Source organism: Nuphar pumila, chromosome 4 (assembly GCF_984573655.1).
Source record: "Nuphar pumila chromosome 4, dmNupPumi1.hap1.1, whole genome shotgun sequence".
Taxonomy (NCBI): domain Eukaryota; kingdom Viridiplantae; phylum Streptophyta; class Magnoliopsida; order Nymphaeales; family Nymphaeaceae; genus Nuphar; species Nuphar pumila.
The window spans coordinates 16,829,904-16,847,372 of NC_143252.1; the positions used below are offsets into that span (position 1 = coordinate 16,829,904).

General features: G+C 36.7%; 1 pseudogene; it reads left to right on the plus strand.

The window, feature by feature from the left end:
* Nucleotides 1-15,105: 15,105 nt before the first annotated feature.
* On the plus strand, nt 15,106-16,641 carry LOC149839519 (pentatricopeptide repeat-containing protein At2g45350, chloroplastic pseudogene; annotated as a pseudogene).
* Nucleotides 16,642-17,469: the final 828 nt, after the last annotated feature.

Genomic DNA, 17,469 nt, shown 5'->3' on the forward strand with positions numbered 1-17,469 from the left:
CGAGTTGACTAACTCAAAGACCCTATAGTTAAGAAAAACAGAAAAGAAGATGAGATATCAGATGGATGAAAATGACCATTGATCTACAAAAGGAGAAAAGAATGAAAGGGAAGCAAAGTACCTGAGGGAGAGCAACGGGGAGGGCCGACCTTGGAGAGAACAAGGATACAGAGAAACAAAAACCTTAGGAGATTCCTCATTGTTCTTCAGAAAAAAGAGTTCTTGAATTGGACCATGCCCAAATCCTATAAGAATTACATGAATCGGACCCCAACCATACTCGGTAAAGTAATATTTTTTTATCTTTTTTACAAAAAAATTTGAGGATCTTAGTCTGAACTCGGGTTGGGCCCCCTATGGTATGAAATTAAACAAACCATACCCGACTCCATATATTAGTCGTGCCCGTGGAAGATGACCTGGATTGTAATCGAACTTCATTGTTTAACACCAAATCCTAAACCTATTGGATTTGATACAAATCTGATCCAGTGAAACTAGACTCATTGGCACCCCCAATGTGTTTGAATGCAATTGATCGTAAGGGCGATCGGTAGACATGAAGAAGGCATTAGGCCCAAGCATTAAGGGTACATCATAAACAATGTTCATGTGTGCAAGCTGAATGAGCTAATGATTGAGTTTGAGGTTGTTGTTAACCTCAATGCTCGACTAGAGAAAGCAGGAGAGGTGACCACCTGCCGTGGTGACATAGAGATGGAGTATAAAACCTGAGATTTTTCTTTGACAATTGAAATGAATAAATGATGATTTTTTATGTGTGTCTATGACTTGAGTGTAATTTCTTGATTTTTTAAAAATTTTGAATTTCTTGACTTTCTTGATTTCAAATTATTATAAAATTTAGTCTCAAGTTATGAAGAATATTATAAGAATAATTGTGAAATTCAAAATATGTAGACTAAATAAGAAATTAAACAATTTGAATATTTTTAGATATTGGATTTGGACATAAATCCTAACATTCAGATCCAATATGAATTTGAAGTAATAAAATGGATTGAGTTTAATTTAAAATGTTAATTGCATCCAATGTCATTGTACTAGACCCTCATATGGGATGACCTATGTAGACCACATTTGGATCCAAGTAGCTTAGATCTCACGTGAATCCGATTTTAATTAAGAGATTAGTTAGAAGTAATTTAAGACATTTTAATTGGTAATTAATTGGCATTTTATCTTAGGGTTTAGGAGAATAGGACAGAATGCACCTCTCTCTCTCTCTCTCTCTCTCTCTCTCTCTCTCTCTCTCTCTCTCTCTCTCTCTCTCTCTCTCTCTCTCTCTCGTGTAATTAAGTAGGTAGATGGACATTAAAATATCTTATGAAGTAGCTAGCCTAATTACTTAAATTATAAGCAAGAGGGTTGAGACTTGTTGACTAGTCAACATTGGGTCTTGCTAAGGTGGCAAGGCTTAGCCTTGTGGATGTTTTAGAAGGCTCTCCCCTTTTACATGTTTTTGGTGAAAAGAGGAGCCTAGCTGAATTTTAGATTTAATGTGAGGATGCCACTTGGCACCTTCCCACTTAGGAAATAAGATAGAAATAAGGAAATAAAGGAAGTGTGAAAGAAAGGAAAATTGCGAGTTTTAAGAGGTGTAAACACATTCTTTTTTTTTAAGGGAAAGTTTGGTTTGCTCTCTTCCTCCCACATGATTTTTGGAGAGGAGGTTTACTCCTTGGTGTGAACATCCACCGAGATATGGAAACATGAGGAATAGAGCAGAGGCAATATGAACACCTCTCATTCTTTCTTTTTTATTTTCTTATGTGGGACCCAGTTAATAAAATACAAATTGTGTAATAAGATACCATTGGGGACTACCTTGAACCTGAGGATTTGGCCTATTTCTAGTATATGCAGGTTTTATGCAAGATGAAACTTAAGTATTTTGCATTATGTAGAGATATGCAATAAAAAATAATACTTGATAACTAAATATAAAAAGCCATTCATGCAAGTTGCATTGGTTCATGCATCCCTAAATATTTATGTAGCATGTTTGGTTGCTTTAAATTAAATTAGTTTTTTTTGTAAGCCTATTTTAAATATAAATTATTTGTTAGAGACCTCTTCAACTTATGTTTGATTTGATTTATGTTATCTTTCTTACTGTTGGATTTTAAGAGGGTTTCGTACAAGAACTTTGGTTCATACCTCATTTTTAAAAACCATTTTCATGTATCGAGGCTCAGTGATCGTAGGACCGACTTGTTGGAGGGAGCGATGGTTTATGATTTGGTGGACCGAATTATAACTGTTTTAGGAGTTTGTGGTTTTTAGGGAACTTATTGAACCTGGAATGGGGACTATTCAATTAATTTAAATTTATGGTTTTAATAATTATATGTTTGGAATATATGTTGGTTTGTGGGTATGAAATATAGAATATGCCCTTAGATCCCTGTGATATCTTTCTGTAATATTTTAAAATCATTTATTTGTTTAAAAAATATATATATTTTTTGAGGGTCAGTTTGAGGTCGTTACATTTCAATTACTGGAAGTTCGCACATATGGTCATGCGAACTTCAAACTATATATGTGAATTCAGTATGATACTTGCAAAGTTTTTGGGTTTTAGTTTAACATGAGGCTCACAATTTTGGTTATGCGAACTTCATGAGGTCCGTAAAAAATTTATGTGAATCTACATTAAAATGAGTGTTTGTGATACCCAAGGAGCATATTGATATATCACATGAACATCAAGATGTCCGTTATGCAAAGGTTAAAATGGTCCTTTTAAAGTTGAACATTTGCGATTTTGGACATCGGGCAAATTTTAAAAAATTATAGGGTTTATAAAAAATACATCATTTTTTATCGTACAATCATTTTCCGCTCATATTATAAATTACACTTAATAGTTCATAGTTTATGTATATATTTTTTATGCATTCTTCTTATATATAGGGTAAGTATTAGCTACTAATAAAGGTATGAAACTAATAAGCTAGAAATCAAAGGGGAAAGTTGTATTGACTCAATCTAACCACATAGATGTGCTCAACATGACTCGTTTGCTAAGGATCAATCCTTGGATCATGCTTTTCTTATGTAAAAAATTGATCTTTTGAGTTATGAAATTTGACACATTATGGGTCGTTGATTTTTGGACCCCTTTTAAAAACCTAATTACTTGTCATAATTATATGATTCAAAACAAGTTTTCCACTAAACAAATCATGTAGATCATATCTGTAACATTTGATCTACAAAAAAATTAAATTTTTTTGAAGAAAAGAGTGTTTTTTACTCATTAGTTTTGTACCTTCATTAGTAGTTAATATATATATATATATATATGTGTGTGTGTGTGTGTGTGTGTGTGTGTGTGTGTGTGTGACTAGAAGAATCATTAGAATATGAGAACTAATTGTGAACCACTATTTTTATGATTTTTTTTCCTTTTCTATTGAATCTAACCTTACCGGTGTGATCTACATGCTTGGATTTATAAGAACATGCTCTTAAATCATCTGATTTTAATGCATAAACATGATTGGATCTACATGCTTGGATTTATAAGGTTTTAAAATCTATGGCTCATAATCTTCATAAATATTCAAGCATTCAAAAATCACATTTTTTCATTGAAAATGCTCGATCCAATGGTTGATTCCTAACAAATTCACCATGCCAAGCACAGTTGCAATTACAAAAAAAGTGTTAAAATGCCTATATTTCTAGTTCTCATATTTTAGTTACTCATTATTAGAATATGTAAACCAGCAAACAACCAATAAGAGTGGTTTGACCTTCAGAACCAAAGGTTCCTAAGTAACCCTAACCCACTTATCTTTTCTCTCTCACTCTCCCAACATGGCAGGAGGCCATCTGATGGGGCAGCAGTGAGGTCATCCAGCCAAGCAATAGGGAGGTCGTCCATCATTCGGCAATGTTGAGAGAGAGAGAGAAGAGGGGCAATGGGAGGTTGTAGGATGGAGCGGCAGGAGGTCGTTCGGCAGGGCAAAGGGGCGGCGAGAGGTTGTCTGTTTGGGCGACAAGAGGTGGAGGGAGGAGAAAGAGGAGGTTGTTTAAAACAACAAAGGGCAGGGTGATGGGAGGTCGTTCGGTGGTCGACCGTTGCTGGCCAGAGATGCAGGTGGTGGGACAGTAGGAGGAGGAAGTGGTGGGATGAAAGGGGGAAAGAATAGAAGGAAAAAGATAGGTGGGTTAGGGTTACATAGCTCATATCCCCGTGTGTGTCGGCATCACTTAGCATCAGAGTTTGGTGCAGTTGCAAAGACTTAAGTACCTTTTTCCGCCATTCCCGCCAAGAAACAATGGTTTGAGAAAAGGACAAAAATGTCCTCCATCTAGAAAAGTGAAACGACGGTTCGAGATCCTCCATCTAGAAAAGTGAAAACGCTAGTTCTAGAATTATGTTAACTCTTCAAAGTCCAAACGTTCCATTTTCACCCTAAGCTATAAACTTTTGCACCATCTGCTATAACAAGAGCTCCCTTTGATGACGCACCCTTTATCGTCATTTGTTGCCCCCGGACCCTCCTTTGTCGTCATTTGCTTCCACCGGAGCACCCTTTGTCAATGTTTGTTGCCGCCAGAGTACCCTTTGTCATCGTCTGCTACCGTCAAAGCAACCTTTGCCTTCGTTTTTTGCCGCCTGAGCACCCGGTCTACTGCCGCCGGAGCATCCAGACGTTCTACACAGTGGCAGCATCGTTGCCACCATCGGTTGCGTCTATTTTCTGGTTTTAGGTGTTTCTCCTTCACTATCGGATTACCAAAACTCATATTGTTTTAGTGAGTTTCGTGTAAGGTTTCGTTATGCAAACAAATCGATTTATAAATCTGAATGTTAAATATTACAACTAGTTTTACTATTCATGCTAAATAACACCTATTTTCATATTGAAACAAATCGATTTGTACCTATCCACCTTCTGGACGTCAAAAAATAGTTAGCACAATTTGTTCTTATGAAGCAGCAATGATTTATACGTTTAAAGCAGTAACGATTTAATAAAATTACCATAATTTGTACTTAAGTTTGATAAATCGTATAACAATGTTTACGTATGAAGCCCAAATAATAATGACATGTACTTATGATGGTTGTGATTTATACAACAATTTATATGTTTGAAGCAGTAACGATTTAATGAAATTACCATGATTTGTACTTAAGTTTGACAAATCGTACATTAATGTTTATGCATGAAGCCCAAACATTACAACAATATGTACTTACTTATGAATGTTGTGATTGCTACAACAATTTGTAAGTTTGAAGCAACAATGATTTATACATTTAAATTAGTAGTGATGTGTATTTATGAAGTTACCTCGATTTGTACTTAAGTTTGCTAAATCTTACAACGATGTTTACTTATAAAGCCAAATATTACGACGATTTATAATGTTGGTGATTGTTTAACGAATAGGATAATTTATAATATTATATACTTGGTGAGGCGGTTGTAACATATAATGATGCAGTTAAATTTATGTGGTGTGCAGGTTAGCAATGTTTAAAGCTCGCCAGACAAAAAATCCCCAGTTGTTCAATTTCATGAGACTTAATGAAATGATCTACCATTCCCATCTATATGAGCGTTATGAAGAGTACCAAACTATAATGAAGATTGAGAATGATAAATAAAAGGACAAAGCGTTAGAATTGTATTGTGCAGAGCAATATCCATCAGATATTGAGGCTGAAGATCAAAGGAAGCATGAGGAAGAACGATCACTGAAGAAGAAGAAGAAGAAGGATGAAGAGAAGGAAAAGCAAAGGAAGAAGGAGGAGGAGAATGAAAAGCAAAGGCAAATGAAGAAGGAGAAGGAGAGGGATATGCAAAGAGAGAATAAGGAGGAGGAGGAAGAGAAGGAAAGGCAATTGAAGAAGAAGAATGAGGAGGAAGAGAAGGAAAGGCAAATGATGAAGATGGAAGAGGAAAGGCAAAGGAAGAATCATCAGGATGAGGAAGAGAAGGAAAAGAGAAGGAGGATGAGGAAGAGAAGGAAAGGCAAAGGAAAGAGAAGGAGGACGAGGCAGAGAAAGAAAGAAAAAGGAAGAAGCAGGAGGAGAAAGAGAAAGAAATGGAAAGGAAAAAGCAGGAGAAGGAAGAGAAAGAAAGGGAAAAGAAAAAGCAGGAGGAGGAAGAGAAAATAAGGGAAAGGAAGAAGCAGAAGGATGAAGAGAAGGAAAGGAAAAAGAGAAAGTAGGAGGATGAAGAGAAGGAAATGGAAAAGAAAGAAGTAATTGAAAAGTAGAGTAGGGAGCCGAAGGAAGGAAGAAGAAAGTCAGAGGATGGAGAGAGGGGACGAAGAGGAGAAAAGTGTGACCAAGGTACGTAAATCGATCCTATCTGTCATAATTTATTGTGATAGTTATTGCTATGTATAGAGATTAATATGATAGTGATTACTATATATAGTGATTACTGTGAACGATTTACTGTTATAGGTATGATTATATATAGCGATTATTGTGATAGAGATTACTATGAATGATTTACTATGATAGTGATTACTATGAACGAGTTACTGTGATAGCGATTACTATGGATAATTTACTGTTACAGGTATGATTATGTATAGCGATTGTGGTGATAGCGATTACTATGTATAGCTAGTGTACAACGATTATTATTTATAGCGATTGTTGTGTACAGCGATGTGTAGAAGTACAAGTGGGACTAATTTTGATTTGATACGAATAATATGCTATTTTGTATTACAGGGAGGTCACAAGAGAAGTAGAGAACCAGGTGAAAAGCTAAGAGGGCAGTGTCAGTGGTTTGTAGTTTTGTCGTGGTATGGACAACTGAGTGAATATCAAAAGGATCGATTACGAAATATGCACTTCGACGACCTTCTGAATCAACATTCTTTTGAAACGTGTTGGAACACCATGACCCACCTGGTAAATAAGTGGAATAATAAGACAAAAACATTCCAGTTTGATTCTTTTGAGATCACCAAGACCCTAGAAGATATGGCATGAATTATGGGCCTTAAGTGACATGTAAGTACTATCATATTACGAGATTCAAACTATACTGCAAGGGACAAGTGCATGGCCCTTCTAGGAATGTCGATGGAGGACTGGCGGCAATGTAATTTCTGGTGGAAGCAATTCCACATCGATGAAAGTTTATTCTTTTCGTAATAAATTGGAAGGTCGGTCCGCTACATGTGCATCTGAAAGAGCTAACCAAAAGTTGCGCAACTTCTTCTTTATTTTTTTGGACTTACTTTATTTTCTGATTTGTCTTGTTCGAGAATAAGTTACCTGTGGCTACAATTCTTGGAAGACTTAGATAAAGTTGACAACTATGCATGGGGTGCTGCTATGCTGGCACACTTATATAGTCAACTTTACCGTGCGAGTAATGGTACAAAAACTGTAACAGGGTTTTGGCCATTTGTCTAGGTAATTGTTTATTATATATTTTGTAGTTGTAGACTAAGATAGTTAAAGGTTATAGTCGTACTAATATATATGTTTTGTAGGCCTGGTTGTGAGAGCATATTATCGCCTTGTGTCCTCAGTGTGGCCCTGCGATTTGTGGTTTTCCAAAGATCGGACGGTGGGCTAGAATAAATGTAAAGCAGGATAATGCTAAGTTTATTTTAGATGGTTTGCAATTAAATGAGGTAAATGGTTTAAAATCGATTACAATCGTTTCAGCATTTATCATTCATTAGTATAAATCGTTAAAATATTTAGCGTTCTTAAGTAATTATCGTTGCAGGATTTTTACTTCGTTAGTACAAATTGTTATAATGTTTAACATTTTTAAGTAATTATTGTTGTAGGATTTTGTATTCCTTAGTACAAATCGTTATCGCTTTAGCATTTAACTTTCGTTAGTGTAAATCGTTGTAATCGTTAGCATTCTTAAGTAATGATTGTTGCAGGATTTTGTATTCCTTAGTATAAATCATTATCGCTTTAGCATTTAACTTTCATTAGTGTAAATCATTGTAATCATTAGCATTCTTAAGTAATGATCGTTGTAGAATTTTGTATTCCTTAGTACAAATCGTTATTGTTTTAACATTTAACTTTTGTTAGTGTAAATCGTTGTAATCGTTAGCATTCTTAAGTAATGATCATTGCAGGATTTTATATTCCTTAGTACAAATCACAGGCACTCTCCCCTTAAAGAAGCCGATGGGCTACATGATAAATCACTTTTACGTATTTGTCATGAAGTATATCAAAGATTAGGCAGATATTTTTTCAACTGTAAAGTATGGTTTGCAAACAATAGAGGGTCCGATAGTAGGAATAGATCAAATAGATGAACATCAGCATCACCCCATGTCTATCATGCAGAATATATGTGATTGCTTCGGTATAGCAGCAACGATTAAAAATGATTATGGTTGTTATATTCTGCGTAAGCTTCAATATACTTCATGACAAATACACCACAGTCGTATGTGTCATGAATATATCGATGTATACATAGAAGATAACCACCATAATCAATCTTTCCTCATGGCATGAAATAACTACGTTATCGGCATCAAACCACATCTATCAAGCACATGCATAAGGGATACAGAAGAACAAAGAAGAAAGAAAAATACAAGGAAGAAGAAGAAGAAGAAGGCAGAGAAGAAAAAAGAAGAAGAAGAAGTTGCGCTATCGCAGAAAAGAAATAGAAAGAGAGGTTAAATAGATTAGGGTTTTAGACTTGGACGACGGGTCGGGTCGGTCGGGTTTTATATATAGATCTATATTAGGGTTTTACATTTTGCAGGGTTTTACACACGTGTACACAAATTGACACGATGTTTAGACTTAGTAAAGTACAAATTGATTTAAGTAACGGTTGCAAAATGTTATGAGTAAATCGCGATATTACATATCCATATCGTTCACATAGACAAACAAAGATATATCATTGTAGCAGTTACTTCATAAATACAATTAGACGTCCCGATAATTACCTACTGGTGATGGTATCTATTTTTTTTATGATGATGGTCATGTATTTTATCTAAGCCAAACCATTGTGGTCAGGTAAAAAAGAATATGTTTTTTTGTAAATGATTGTGGTTGTAAATCACATCGATTTGTAGTTTTAAAGTTACCGTGACAATGATATATCTTTGTTAGTCTTTGTGAACGAAATTGATTTGTATTCACAAACTTTTATCGCGATTTGTACTCATGCATATTGCAATTTTCATCTCGTTGTGGCCGACATAGACGTCATTGTGTAGATCACGATAGGACACTACATGGTATAACATCTTACAAATCGATAGTAGAAAATACATAATATCTTACAAATGGATATATATCACATAATATATTACAAATCGATACACAAATTCAGCATAATAGCTTACAAATCGACACTACAAAACACATAATATCTTATAAATCGATATACATATGGCAAAATATATTACAAATCGATACGGAAATGTAGCATAATAACTTAAAAATAGATATTAACAAACAAAACAATATCTCACAAATTGGTAGTATGTTACTACAACTGTGATTTATGATACATTACATATATTGAGTGAATGGGTGATACCGGATGGGGTAGAGGCCCTCCCATATAATATGGACGATATAATATATATATATAACAATTTGTATATGTGAAGGCTAGATGAGACAACGATTTTCACTAATTGTATAAGCACTGAGCAATGACGATTTACTCACGGTATCAAAATCGTAGCTCTATAGGTTAGATGAGACAACGATTTATGCATGTGAATGATACATATTACAATGATTTATACATGTGAAAAATACATTATTAAACAGAATTCACATGCCATTCCTGTGCTCCATAGTTTTTTGGATGAAGCCATTTTCATGAACAGTGATTCATAAAAATATTAACAATTCTATTTTTGTAGCTCACGATTCATGAAAATGGCTTCATCCAAATATTTTTTTTAATAAGATCATCCAGTGTATAAGCATATTCAACTTCTGTTTTGTTAAACTCTTAACAAATTCGACAATATAGAAATTTGGTGATGCAAAGAGGCATAACAACTAACTTTATGGTAAGACCTAAACAGAATTCACACGTGATTTCTGTGTTCCATAGCTGGCTTTCGAATTAATCTGAGTCTGTCATGAAACAGAACAATATAAGATACTACATTAAGTTTCACAAGAAATGCAAGCATCCGCCCAATATTGATTATATACAAAAAGACTTGTAAAACTGAAGCTATCATTCCAGAAAAACTGGTCGGGAGGATTGAAGGTTACAACATTGTAGTGCACGTCTGTAGGGTATTGCTGCATGTTGCAAATTACACAAGTTGGATATTGATAAGCTGCACGTAATGCAATTTACATGAGAAGCAATATAATGTATTACATACTTGTTCATGCGAAGGGCTTGGTTGCTTTTGCTTAGAGGTTGGTTATTTCTTAGACCTTTTCTTGTCAACCAATTCTAGTGTACTTTTTGTCCTTCGACGACTGCGAACAGAGGCAGGTTTTCTTTTGATACCCTTCGCTAAGTGAATTTTTCTATCATAATCTACAACTTTTACTCCTGACTTGTTGAAAATGATGTTTACGCTTCGGTGCAACTTCTCATGAGTGTCAAGGGAAGCATGATTTTCACCTCTGTTGTTCGCTTTCATTTTTTTAGACTGGTCTTCATGAGCTACAACGGACTAATGGTGAATTAACTGCACATTTTCAAGTAACTCCCTTGACACTTTTCTCATTCATACATAGGCTTCTTCATTTTTCAATGCCAAATATGCAACATGCATAAGTGACCTACATAGTTGTTGGTAACGAGAGGCTATGTAGCACTTCTCATCAATACCAGATTAACTGACATTATCTGTATCTAGCAGTTCAATCTTTGTTTATCTCATCTATCTTCGCATTAAATATGACTCAGGTATTTCTTGTATCTTCTCTTGATTAAGTGCTTTTAATGCATGACGATATAAAATACATTTGAATTCATACATTTTGCACGTACATTCAATTGTTCTGTTGTGAACATTATACGTAACATGTGCTTCTTGCCTTTTTGAATGCTCTTCACCCTTCCATACAATATGGTATTTCTGCATATTCTCAGTTTGCATGCATCCTTCTATGTTGCAATTCATGACCTATATAACCTCCTTCTTAATCCATTCAAATACAGTTAGTGTATACAGATTTGCAGGTCGCATCAATATTTTCATGTCCAAAGTTACAGGGCGTGTATTGAAGCATTTCACATCTTGTTCAAGCTCATTTTGTCTAAGATTGTCTACAAATAATTCATATTGCTCCATAAAGTGAAATATTATTAAACATGAATACAGAGTTTTCTTCAGTGTGGCATGCATAGATTCAGCTCTTTGTGTGTTTATCATACCTACACAAAAGTTTTATCTTCCATATGCCAATGCCCACTTTTCTTTTTCTGCATATAAATTTTGTAACCACAGACAGACTTCAAGGTCGTATATCTGAATCATTGTCTCCCAATCAGAAATAAATGTGACATCGTCTACGCTCTCAAGTACACACCTTATAAACTTTTTGTCAAACCATATCTTCTGATTAAATATGTATCATATGTTCTTTGTTGTATTTTGAAAGATATGCCACAAACATAGGCGATGGTGTGCATTTGGCCATACATGAGACACTGCAGTCGCAATTGTGTGATCATCATCTGTAAGTATAGCTTCAGGTTGTTTCTCGTTCATTGCCTGTGTAAATATTTTGAACAACCACTCAAAGCTTTTTTTGGTCTGGTAATACAAAAAAGTGTTGCCTAATATAAAACTCTGTGAGTGATGGTTCACTCTGACAAGCTACACAAATGGTCATTGTTCAGTATTAATCTTCACTGTCGTATAAAAAATATGCACATCATTGAAGCATTCATAATCAATTCTTGACTATGAATCTGCCCAAAACATATTCATAGCATATCCATCTTCATCCAGTTGCATTGCACTAAAGAAACCAAGGTCAATGCTTGATTTCTTCTGTAAGTAATCAACCAAAGAACATATTTCTTCATTCTTCATGTTATTTGTCATCTTTCTTCTCAAGTAGTTTCTTAGATCCATAGGTGTGAATGACACATTCTCTTGACTACCATCTATGTGCGTGCATAAATGTTGGCACTATCATATATTTCAGCAATTGCAGCATGCGCTTCAGTTACTTTACGATGTGACTTTAACATAGGAGTCATAAATGAAGCAAATAAATCATGGTTATGATCACTGATTAAAGTATGTACATATTTCTCATTCGGAAGTCTTCTTCACACCATTCTCGTTGGACATCTACATCTTGAATCTGGCTTACTCCTTGTTGGATTTTCACTTGACTTCTTTCAACCTTCCTTAGAACAAATATTGTCTTTCTCACCACGACACCCTGTGCATTTTTTTTACCAAGAACACCTTCTAACACTAAAGTAAAGTTTTAAGGCATAAACATTGTAAAATTTATATGCAGCTTCTTCATTATTAAATTGCATTCCTTCTACGGAAACATAGTCAAGTGTACTATCATGTTCATTTCTATTGTATGCACCTTTATCAAGTGTATTGTCATGATCATCTACCTCATTATCGAATTGCATTTCTTCTACTGGAACATTCAAGTTAAGAGTGAATCAAATGTATGCACCATTCTTATCATGTGCATCATTAGTGCACATGTTCATTTCTTTATAATTGTCCAATGATTGAGATAGATCATCTTCAATGCAACCAAGTGATAAGCTCACCACTGTCATAAGCAAGATATCATTTTGCGTCAAACGGATACCGATAAGGTTAAGCAAGTCAAAGAAACGATTGAATGAATCACAGTATAAAAGCAACAACAATTTCTTATTTGCTTATAATATGCATCGAGTTGTTACTTACCATGCCAATAAAAGAAACAATTTGTCGTATATGTGTGTTGACGATAGTGATTCACGTGACAGCGATTTAATTATATCTATGACGCTGTAAAGCGATTTTAATAGAAATCGCTAAATAAGTAGTGATTTGAATACGAAAATTGCCACTGCAATCGCGCAATAATGTATTTTCGCACGATATATTTTAAAATTCTTTTTACAAATATCTTCCAAATCGATACTAGAAAACACATAATATCTTACAAATTGATATACATATCGCATAATATATTACAAATCAATACGACAATCATCTTTTTGGCTTATAAATCGATACTACAAAACACATAATATCTTACAAATCGATATACATATCGCAAAATATATTATAAATCGATACAAAAATTTGGCATAATAGCTTACAAATCAACACTACAAAACACATAATATCTTACAAATCGATATACATATCGCAAAATATATTTCAAATCGATACAGAAATTCAACATAATAGCTTACAAATCGATATTAACAAATAAAATAATATTTCACAAATCGGTAGTATGTTATTAAAACCGCGATTTGCGATACATTACATATACTGAGTGAATGGACGATACTGAATGGGGTAGAGGCCCTTTCTTGCATCTGTAAACAAGCATTTTTGTCAACAGGTCCCAGCGTCTTACAAATATCTTTCATTTTTCAACTGTCGAAAGGACAAGATCCACCTGCAACAACAAAACAACACTTTAATGACACTCACGATGACATATGTTCTTCAACAATAGCATGATGACATGGAAAGGTACTCACGATGCCTCAATGGCACTTGTTGGAATGTTTGTGCGTCATTATTTTCTTCCATACTGCCTAACGACAACGAAAAAAAAAAGAGAAGACTATAAAAAGAGATGGCCGACAAATGGCCCTATGGCGCCTACCAATGATTGAACCAGTCGATCGCGAACCCGAGAATGTTTTGTAACACAAGGCAGGAATGAGAAGGCGGCAATGTGTTGTAATAAAAGCTAAAAACCAAGGCAAGAACCTGGATTTGAGACGACGACAAAGGTTGCTCTGACGACAGCAGACGACGATAAAAGGTTCGTGGTCAAAGGGAGCTCTTGTTAAAGCAAATGGTGCAAAAGTTTACTGCTTAGGGCGAAAATGAAACATTTGGACTTTGAAGAGTTAACATCATCCTCGATTTTCTGGATGGAGAACATTTTTGTCCTTTTCTCGAACCATCGTTTTCCTTTTTTTTTAATGGAAGACATTTTTGTCATTTTTTTAACCGTCATTTCATGGCGAGAATAGCAGAAAAGGGTACTTAAGTCTCTGCAACCGCACCGGACTTCAGTGCTAAGTGATGCTGACACACACAGGAATACGAGCCCCACGGCTTATATACATGGCGCTCATTCGGACCTCGAACACGCACTGTAGCAAATAGTGTGTCTTCGGGGGAGAATATGCAACACCCTCCCTAGGGTGTATCATCACATAGAAAGTGGAGAGCAGGTTGTATGTTCTCCCCGAAACAAGGGGGGCATGTTCGGGGGTTGTTGGCGCTCATTCGGCTGTGCAGAGGAATATCTCGGGTCCCAAGATATTCCTCCGTACATGACAGCCGAATGAGCGCCAACATGGCGCTCATTAGGACCCCAAACACGAACATATAACCTGCCTCCTAGAAAGTGTGATGATTTGCGGGACCAAGTGGCTTTTTACACTTTTAATGGCGGTCCTGGACCGCTGCTAAAACTGTATTACACTTAAAAAAATACACGCCGCGACCGACGCACAGCGCGTCAGACGTTACACCCGATCGTGTGTAATATATACCGAGACGTTACTTGTGTGTGCAAATAGGAGTTAGGAGGCATCAAGAACCTTCATCCATCAAAATTCAAATATGTTCACACTGTCATCTCAACCATCGCCCTACGCTCTCCGAGCCCTAGGCATTAGTAGCCTCCCACCCACAAACCAGCAGTCAAGAAGGCCTTGCAACGCCACCCTCCCTCTCTTACGTGCATGCAAAACCATGAAGGAACTGCGCCAAATCCACGCCCACACAATAAAAACCCCAGGCCCTGCGCGCAACCCATCCATAGACCACCTCATCCAAGTCTGTGCCACCTCCTCAATTGCAGGATCCATGGATTACGCAAGGTCGGTTTTCGATCGCATCGATCGGCCGACATCGTTCGCATGGAACACGATGATGCGGGGTTATTCGCAAAGCATCGATCTAGAAGAGGCCATACTGGTTTTCTACCAGATGCTATACTTTGATCATCTTCTTGCCGATCGGTTTACCTTTCCTTTCTTGTTCAAGTCTTGCACCAAATTGTCTGCTATTGATGAGGGCAGGCAATGTCATGCCCATGCTATTAAACGTGCTTTGGACGACGATAACTACGTGCGGAGATCGCTAATTCGGATGTACATTGATTTCGGAGATGTTGGCGATGCCATGAAAGTGTTTGTAAGGTGCTCTGATTCAGTTGGCATCGTTCCTTGGAATGATATAATTCGCGGGTGGTGTAGAGTTGGTAGGATGGATGTTGCTCGCCGGTTGTTTGATGAAATGCCGCAGAGAAACAGTGTTTCTTGTACTGTTTTGATCAATGGGTATGTGAAGAATGGGGATATTGAATCTGCCCGAAAAGTGTTTGATGAAATGCCTGAGAAGGATGGTTTTGCATGGAATTCTATGATTGGAGGGTGCATGCAGTATGGGCAGGTGGATGCAGGTCATAAACTGTTTGATGAAATGCCTGAAAGAGATGTTGTTTCCTGGACGACCATGATTTCTGGTTATGTTCAGAATTGCCTGTTTAAGGAAGCTTTGGAATTGTTTCATGAGATGCAGGTTGTGAAGGCAAAGCCAAGTAGGTTGACATTTGTAAGTGTCCTTCCCGCCCTTGCACAGTTGGGTGCTCTCACCCAAGGGAAGTGGATCCATGCCTACATTAGGAAGATGAATATGGAAATTGATGGTGTTCTTGGGTCAGCTCTGATAGATATGTACTCCAAATGTGGTAGTATCAGTGAGGCTATACGGTTGTTTGAGGATTTACCATTGAAAGAATTGTCAACGTGGAATTCTATGATTACTGGTCTAGCTGCACATGGACTTGCCGATCAAGCACTAAGCATGTTCTCATGGCTTCTAAATTTAAAGCTAGTCCCTAATGAGATCACCTTTACCAGTGTCCTAAATGCTTGTAGCCATGGTGGGTTTGTGGATGAGGGTCGAAAGATTTTCTCTCTCATGGTTAACAATTACAGTATAACTCCAAATGTCATGCATTATGGTTGCATGGTAGATATTCTCGGCCGAGCAGGGCACGTTCAAGAGGCAAAGGAGCTAATAGAAAACATGCCAATAGAACCAAATTCCGTCATATGGAAGACACTTCTCGGTGCATGCAGAATGCATGGCAATACAGAAAACATAGCAGAAATATCCAAACATATCATTGAATTGGAGCCACACGAGAGTAGCAGTTACATACTCGTATTTAACACTTATACAGCTGCCGGGCTATTGGACAATGGGAGTGAAGTGAGGAGGCTGATGAATGATAGGAAGGTACACAAGGTTGCAGGTTGTAGTTGGATTGAAGTGGATGGTGTTGTGCATGAGTTCCTTGTGGGTGGAGAGAGACTACATCCTAAACATGAAGAAATTTTATTAACCTTGGTAGAGATGGATAGATTGTTGGAACAAGAAGGCCTACTTTTTTCTTAAGGTAGGGCTGTCATATGAGTTTTATACTATATGAAACCACACACAAGAAAAAAAAGGTGGTTGGACGTATGAGATGAGGTTGTTTGGGCTTTGGACTCCATGTCAGATGCATGAAATAACAGACTCTTGATGTTAATTGATGGACCCCCATAATGTTCTTCACAGGGAGGGACGTGTGACCTGTGCGTGTGTTGTGGGAATTTACTGGCCCCACCTTTCCCTTTCTTACATGGGGTTTACTGACAGAAGATTCCTAACCAAAATTGATGATACATGCTATTATCAACATAATGGACCTGCCAACCAGTATGAATGTGTCTGGTATCTGATTAACACCAAGTTGGCAGAATTCCATCACCCTTCTTCAACAAATCTGAGGATGGCCATTTGGCTCATATAAAGGACAGGAAGTTAAAGCCCTCATAGGGGTCATCTGTTTTGCGTTAAAGCTCAGCGGCAATTTGGTGAAATTTCCCTTCAATAGGAGAACCTACAAAGACAGCCGTTCACATGGAAAGGGAAAGAAAATGAAGGTAAAGGGTTAGGACATCTGATTGGTTAGTTCAGGCATTTAAGGCGTCTGAGGTTTGGTCGGTGCCCATTCAATTCTTCATACTTATCTTTCTACATAGGACAAGAACAGCCACGAAAAACGAATGCAGAGCACATTCTCTCTTTAACCCAACATTGATCATCTTGGTGAATGTGACCACATGGTATGGTTTGTAGTTTATGTTATAAAAGAAGGACTAGAAGGTGGTCTGCATAGCACCTGGAGAGGGGAAGATGGAGGGGAGTGTTAGAATGAGAGCTGCAGCCGCTGTTCTT